The sequence below is a fragment of the Cannabis sativa genome, chromosome 1 (genome assembly GCF_029168945.1).
Source record: "Cannabis sativa cultivar Pink pepper isolate KNU-18-1 chromosome 1, ASM2916894v1, whole genome shotgun sequence".
In the NCBI taxonomy this organism is placed as follows: Eukaryota; Viridiplantae; Streptophyta; class Magnoliopsida; order Rosales; family Cannabaceae; genus Cannabis; species Cannabis sativa.
In genome coordinates this window covers 23,932,116-23,940,093 of record NC_083601.1, presented here as the reverse complement: position 1 = coordinate 23,940,093, position 7,978 = coordinate 23,932,116, and positions in this window count along the sequence as shown.

Genomic DNA, 7,978 nt, shown 5'->3' with positions numbered 1-7,978 from the left:
TTGACCATCGGGCCCTACATCGGGCCCATCGGGCCATCATATGAAATAATTATGAAAATTTAATATTGTAAAGGCAACGGGCCAGGCATCGGGCCCTATCGGGCCCATCAGACTTAATCATCCAAAGTATGCATCGGGCCCCTATCGGGCCCAAACATTTACGAAATTGAAAGGCATGCATCGGGCTCAAAATCGGGCCCCTATCGGGCCCTATCGGGCCCAGGCTTTTTTCAAAATTCAAAAGGCATGCATCGGGCCCCTATCGGGCCAGGCACTTTACCAAATTCAAAAGGCATGCATCGGGCCCCTATCGGGCCTTCATCTTCAACACATTATCATCATATTCATCGGACCTACATCGGACCTACATCGAGATGCATCGGGCCAACCTGGAAAATTTGAAATCTTACCCAAATTCATCACAGAACCTAGATCCACATGTTCTAACCCTAGATCTAATCATATCACACCCTAAACCTATAAATAAACAACATTTAAACCCTAATCAATAACATAAAAAATAAAAAATGAAAGGGGGAATTTACCTTGCTCGCGTATTCTGGGTTCGGGCAGTGGGGTCTTGGGTTCGGTTGGGGTGGCGGGTTTCCTCCGTGGGGTGGCGAGTTCCCTCCGTGCGGTGGTGGATTCATCGTTCGAGTGGGTGGTACGATTTGGTGGTGCGATTTGGTTTGGGGGGGCTTCGGTGGTGCGAGTGGGTTGAGAGAACAGGGGACGAAGAGAGAGAGAGTGACTTTTGAAATGAGGGGGGTAAAATTGGGTTTTATGAAAATATATCCCACTTTGTATAGTATGAGATTAGGGGTCTAATTTTAAGTATTATTAAGTATATATATTCAAATTTCCCTAATTAAACCTAATTAAAAAAAATAATTATATATGCAATGCACGTAACATTAACCTAATATATATAATTAAATTTATTAGTAGAAGAGTATCATTATAAAATTTAGGCTAAATATAATATTAAATTTTTTTTTAACTAAATGTAGTTTAAATTATAAAGCATCAATTATAGGTAGTCTAAAATGTTATTTTAGGATTTCATTTGGAAATATCAATATAAACACTTCTATAAAAAAGAAATAGAGGAAAAATTCCCTTATAACTTACACAATGTTTGTAAGGATTTTTAGGTGGAAGAAGAAGGATGGAATGAAAGAGTTTGAAGGAGAGAATAAATCATGTGTTTGGTAAGATGAAAGAAGGAAAAAAGGGAAGATGGAAGGATACATGGCAGTTTTGAATAAGTAAACAAATTTGTTAAAATTGGGACTAACAAACTTATAAAAAATGTGACTTTGAAGACTATTGCCGCTATTTTTCGAGATTAAAAGTAATTGCAACAAAATAAACTTTTTAAAAAGATTTACAGTAAATATTCTAAATAAAATCTACACAAAAGATGTCAAATTAATAAAAGTGAATTAGTCTAATTCATGATGAATGAAGAATACATATTGGAAAGTTAATTAAGTATTTCAATGTTGTTTATTAAAGACAAATAGACAATGGATTATATTATCACACTACTTTCAATAGTATAGGCTAGGGGTGTTCATAAAATCACTCAAATCGCCTGCACCGCACCACATCGCAAAAAAAAAATACGGTTTGAAATTCTTTGCGGTGCGGTCGCAGTTTGAATTTTTTCTAAACCGCGCGGTGCGGTGCAGTTTGCAGTTTTGAATTGTTAATATGCGGTTCAAACCGCACTGACTGCACATTATAAAAATACCAATTTTTATATTTTTTAGGTCTGAATGTTTAACTCAAATCCCACTAATTTGACAAAATGAAACACAACGAACTGTTGTTCTTTTATGTATAAATATGATATGTTAGAAAAATTAATATAAACCCCAAGATCAATTTGTATATAACATAGAACACAATAATAAGATATAATAATTAGGTATGTGTACCTGATTGATCCATAGCAATTATCTCTGTTTGATCCACAGCAGTTACTCCACTTTGATAGTGCAATACTATCAACTAAGTCTTCCTCCCTAGATCTCTAAATCAGAAGCAGTTTATTTATCTGATTATCAAAAGGTATACAATTGTGATGAGACAATATGTATTTATAGAGTTAGGGAGGGGACTTAGCTACAAAACCCTAGTTGGGTTGGGCCTGCTCATCAAAGGCTTCAGTCAACTAGAAAAGCCCACACTTCTGCTTCACCTAGACTTTACACACAGATGCTAAGCCCATTAACAATTGATCACCAACAACATGGGCTAACACAGCAAAGAACTATCAAATCAACCAAAGTTTTAATAAAACCAATAAAATTTAATGTAAGCCCAAATAAAAAGTCTAACATTCTCCCACTTGGGCTACATTAATTTTAATACATATATATTATATATCAAAATAATTTTGTTTGAAAACGACTCATGGGTTGAACAACAAGAAAACATTTGTGGCCACTTAAAAAAAAATGATAGTTCTCTGATAGCATCTCAACATACCGGTCCAATTTAACCTTTGATAATGAACTATGACAATCATATTGTTTTTAACTCAACAAAAGACATTCATAATCACAAATACCAAAGTATTAAATCGACATGGTCAATAAGTCTAGTAGTGGTAAGGAATTATGTTCAACATGTGATCAATTTAAAATAACATAATATCCTTATCAGTCCTCAATTTCACTGATACCGTGATGCTTAATAAATAAGCCAGTGAAATTAAACATACACTACTTAATAAATAAGTAAGTGTCACTAAACTTGCTTAAAACATTAAGCCAACAAAATATCATTGTCATTTAGTAAATATACTTAAAATACAATGATCACAACAAGATATGAACTACATTCTTTCAATTCAATTATTCTCGAGAATATAACAAAGCCTATAACTGAAAGCATAAACATCCAATAATCAAAAAATATTGGCCCACAAAGTAGTTCATATCATCAACAAGTAAATTACATATAAATATAATCTCAAAAGATAAAATAAGAAACTCCCACTAACCCAAAGGAACAAAAGATTATAAAATGCTCATATCAACAACATGTTATCAACCAATATGGCACTTAATCCTTTGGTTAGAGGATCTGCAAACATCAACTTGGTCTTTCAATATTCTATCACAATGTCTCCTTTCTTGACCAAGTCTCTAACAGTGAGATACTTTATTTTTATATGTTTGGAAGCACTACTAATCTCATTATTCTTTGAAAAGAAAACAACAATATTATTATCAAAATAGATTAGTATATGAGAGGATATAGAATCAACTAGTCGTATCTCTAAAATCAAATTCTTTAACCATAAAGCTTGCAAAGATGCCTCATAACATACGACAAACTCAACATATATAGTAGATGATATGATTAAAGTCTATTTAACACTTTATCTAAGAAATAGCAGCACCAATAAAAGTGAAAATATAGCCAGAAGTTGACTTTAAATCATCTACATAACCACTAAAATCTGAATCTGAATAACCAACAACTTGGAGATTGTCGACATGCTTATACACAAGCATAAAACTCTTTGTTCTTTGCAAATATCTCAAAAACTTTATTGGCTGCAACCCAATGATCATGGCCAGGATCAGATAAATATCTTCCAAGAACATCGACCATGAAAGCAATATCAGGTCTAGTACAAACCTAAGCATACATCAAACTTGCATATGGGATATTCTGCATTGCTTCTCTTTTTAAGTTGTTCTTGGGACAATGTTGCTTAGTAAATTTGTCCTTTTCAGAATAGGAACGAAACCAGCTTTACACAAATCCATGTTGAACCTTTTGAGCACACGAGTAACGTAAGCTTCTTGAGGTAAGCCAAGAACTTTTCGATTCCTGTCACGATGGATCTCAATCCCCAAAACATAGAATGCCTCTCCAAGATCTTTCATATCAAAATTAGAAGACGGAAAATTTTTGGTCTCATTTAGTAATGACAAATCACTGCTGGCAAGTAAAATATCGTCTACATAAAGAACAAGAAAAATATGATGACTCCCACTGATCTTCATATAAATACACTAGTCAAACTTGTTCTCGATGAAACCCAACAGTGTCACAACCTTATCAAACTTCAAGTACCACTGGTGAGATGCTTGCTTGAGACAATAAATAGATTATTTCAATTTGCAAACTAAATTGTCATTTCTATTTTCCTCGAAGCCTTTAGGTTGAGACATAAACTTGCTCACTCAATTCTCCATTCAGAACAATAGTTTTAACAATCATTTGATGCAACTCTGAATCAGATTGCACAACTAAATCCATAATAATTCTGAATGAATCTTTAGTGGAAACAGGTGAGAAAATTTTGAGTGTAATCAATACCTTCTCTTTGAGTAAAGCCTTTAGCCACTAAACACGCTTTAAACCTTTCAATTTGTCCCTTTTTATCCCTTTTAGCCTTTAAAATCCACTTACAACCTATTGGTTTAAAACCATCAAGTAATAGAACAAACTCACATACATTATTTTTGTCCATGAACTTAAACTCATCATCTATAGCTTTTATCTATTTTGAAGAATGTGGACTATTAAGTGCTTCACTAAAAGTGACAAGATCCACAAAATGATCAGTATCATATTCTCCTTCTCCAAGGTAAATAAAATTATCATCACACGTTATTGACATCTTTTGTCTTTGAGATCTCCATATAGGAGGTACTTCTGGAATAACCTCTATTTGTTGACCATCATTTTGAATGGCATATTCCACAATTAGATTTCTCTGACCCTCATCAACAACAAAACCTTCTTCAATAATAGGTTCCTCATCAATAATAGGACCCTCGTCATCTTAGATATTAGGAGCAATATATTCATCAGTAATGGGAGTGTTATCAACTAGAGTAAGAATAAGACTGCTATTATTATCATCTCTTGAAAAAGACATAGGAATAAAAATTCCTTTAGATGACTCCCCCGTTTCAAGAGATGTTGAAGGAATATTTTCAGCAACATCAAATTCTAAAAATTTAGCACTCTGCGATTCAACAATTCGCGTACCACGAGTAGGACAGTAAAAGCGATAGCCTTTTAATCGCATTGGATAACCAATGAAATAACAACAAACTGTAGTCGGATCTAATGTTTCAAATTAGGAACATAAATCCTTACTTCAGCTAGACAACCCCATACACGAAGATGATTCAGATTAGGCTTTCGCCTAGTCCACAACTCAAAAAAAAGATTTTGGGAACAGATTTATTGGGAACACGATTTAAAATATAAGTTGTAGTCATAAGTGCTTCACCCTATAAAAACTTTGGAAGATTTGATCTACTCATCAAACATCTAACATATCCATGGGAGTGCGATCTCTCCTTTCAGCAACGCCATTGTACTCAGGTGAACCCGACATAGTGTATTGAACAACTATACCATTTTCTTGTAAGTACTCTGCAAAAGGCCCCATGTGTTGTCCAGATTCTGTATAACGACCATAATATTCTCCTCCACAATCAGAATGAACAACTTTGATGACTCTTCCTAATTGTTTCTCAACCTTATTTCGAAAAATTTTGAATTTATCAAGGGCGTCAGATTTTTCTTTAATTAAATAGGTGAATCCATAGCGAGAAAAATCATTGATAAAAGTGATAAATACTTGTTTCTGCACAACGTGGTGGAATAAGGTCCACTAATCTCAGTGTGGATAATCTCTTATAAAGTGTGACTATAGATAGCACTCTGCTTTCTTATTTTAGTCAATTTTTCACAAGTACAATCAGCACAAGTATTCCAACCAGAAACATCAACAAGAGGAAGAATTTTAGCTAGAAGGAATCGATCAATTCTTTTTTTAGAAATATGACCCGATCTATCGTGCCATAATAATAAGGATGTTATCTTAATATAAGATTTCTTACCCACAATATTCGCAACATTGAAAAAGGAAGCTAAGGAAGTCAATTATAATTTGAAAAGAATATCAGAGTAAAAACAATTTCCAATTATTCGGAGTCAAACATAATGTTAACACTATAATTAGTAAAACGAAAAGAAAATCATTGTTTAACTAAACGCGAAAGCGAAACTGAATTTCTTTAAAATTAGGAATCAAGAAAGTACTGTTCAAAATAATCTGAACAATAAACTGTAATTCAAGAATAAATGTGACAACATAGATAACATCATCTCCAACATAAGTGCCACTTTAAGCTTTGACTCCCTCTCAGTTATCTTCTTGAGATCCCTTAGCCTCTGGTTGTAGTTGTTTCTTTTCATATTTTCTTTATCCTTTGTTGGGCTTGAGTTGAGAAACATAGTGAGAAGATGAATGAAAAGCTCGATGAATGATGTAAGATTCAGGAAGAGAAATATTATGATCTTTCAACTTGTACTGAACTTTAGTAATTTTGAAAATGAAACCTCTCACTCCTTTGATTTATCATACTGAATAATTGTCATAGCATCCAAAAGATGTCCAACTGCAGTGATTTCACTAGTGTTAAATAGTTTTCCACTTCTTTGAAATATTCATTAGCATTTGTGGTGTTTGGCAAACCACCAAAAGATGTTCAGGAATTAAACGGTTCATAGCAATGAGACTAAGATGATTTGAATTTTTCCAATGTGCATGAAGAATTTTTGGGCAACAATTCTGATATTAGAATAAGATCAGCAGATTTTTCTTCTCGAAGGCATAAGTCCAAATCTATTATGCCTAAAGTAATTTTCACATCTCGTTTCCATGTCTTAAAGTTGGAAGCATTCAGAATTCAGATAAAAACGTTATTGTTGTTCGCAGAAAGGAGACCGCAAAATTCAAAAAATTAAAACTTGAATAAGCAATATGAGCAATGCATTAGAAAATATTGTAGAGTCAACTGGTCATTATAAACTCCCCTTTGGGGTGAGAATATAACACACACATGATCTACCTTCATGAAGTTAACAACAAAGAAAAAATACATATCATTTAAGAATTTTATTACCTTTGGGCAAATAAATTTCTTAAAAATATGTATTAATTCAAGCAAAAAATAATAATAAATTTATATATTTAAATTATTACCTTTGGGCAAATAATTAAAATATATACATTTAATATTAACTCACTTCATGGAATGTGAACTAATATATGTAAATACTACCTTTGGGCAAGTAATTACACATATAGTCAACCAAAAGATATAATATTTTCTTCAACATGTGAAATTTGGTGATAAAACAATCATTGAAAATGAATAATTTTCAACCAAATTTCCAAAAGAGATATATAATTGCTTTTATTATATTGATAATCAAAAAATAAAGTGTCAACCATAACACATTATTTTTGTATCAAACAATCAAGTTTTATAACTTTAGAACAACAAATAATTAAAAGATGTGAATATAAAAAAATTGGTGGAGACTACATAGTCAAGATAAATTAAACAAGAGAGTGACTATGTCATATGGAACGAGAAGAAACCCAAAAAATTTCTATGATTCACAAATTTCAAAAAATCATCAAAAAAAATATTTTTAATAATTTTTTTAACTACATAATTATTATTAAAATAATAATTAATTATTAAACGGAGTCAAAAAATTATTTAAAAATCATAGAAAAATCAAAAATTAAATTCTAAGCATGTTGGAAAAAAGAAACGTCAAAAAACGACATCGGACGGCAGCGCACGCGCCCCCACGCGCCGTTGCCGAGAGTGGGCTTCGCTGGCAGTAGGTTGTCTTCAACCTTGAACCGGATCTCCAGTGGGTCGCACGACCCGGTTCGGCCCCAGGCGGGTCTGGACGAATTCTGGCCAAAAAACACCACGAAAACTTGCGATTTTTGATGGGTTTTGTTCGGGACACGATTTCTCATCAATCTATGGTATTAATTTCGGGTATTAAAGATTAAATCTCTAGATTTCATGGCAAAACCAATCCGAAAATTAAGAACTTAAAAAAAATTGATTGTGATATCAATTCTCGATTGAAACACGAAATAAATTGTGTAAGAACATTGATA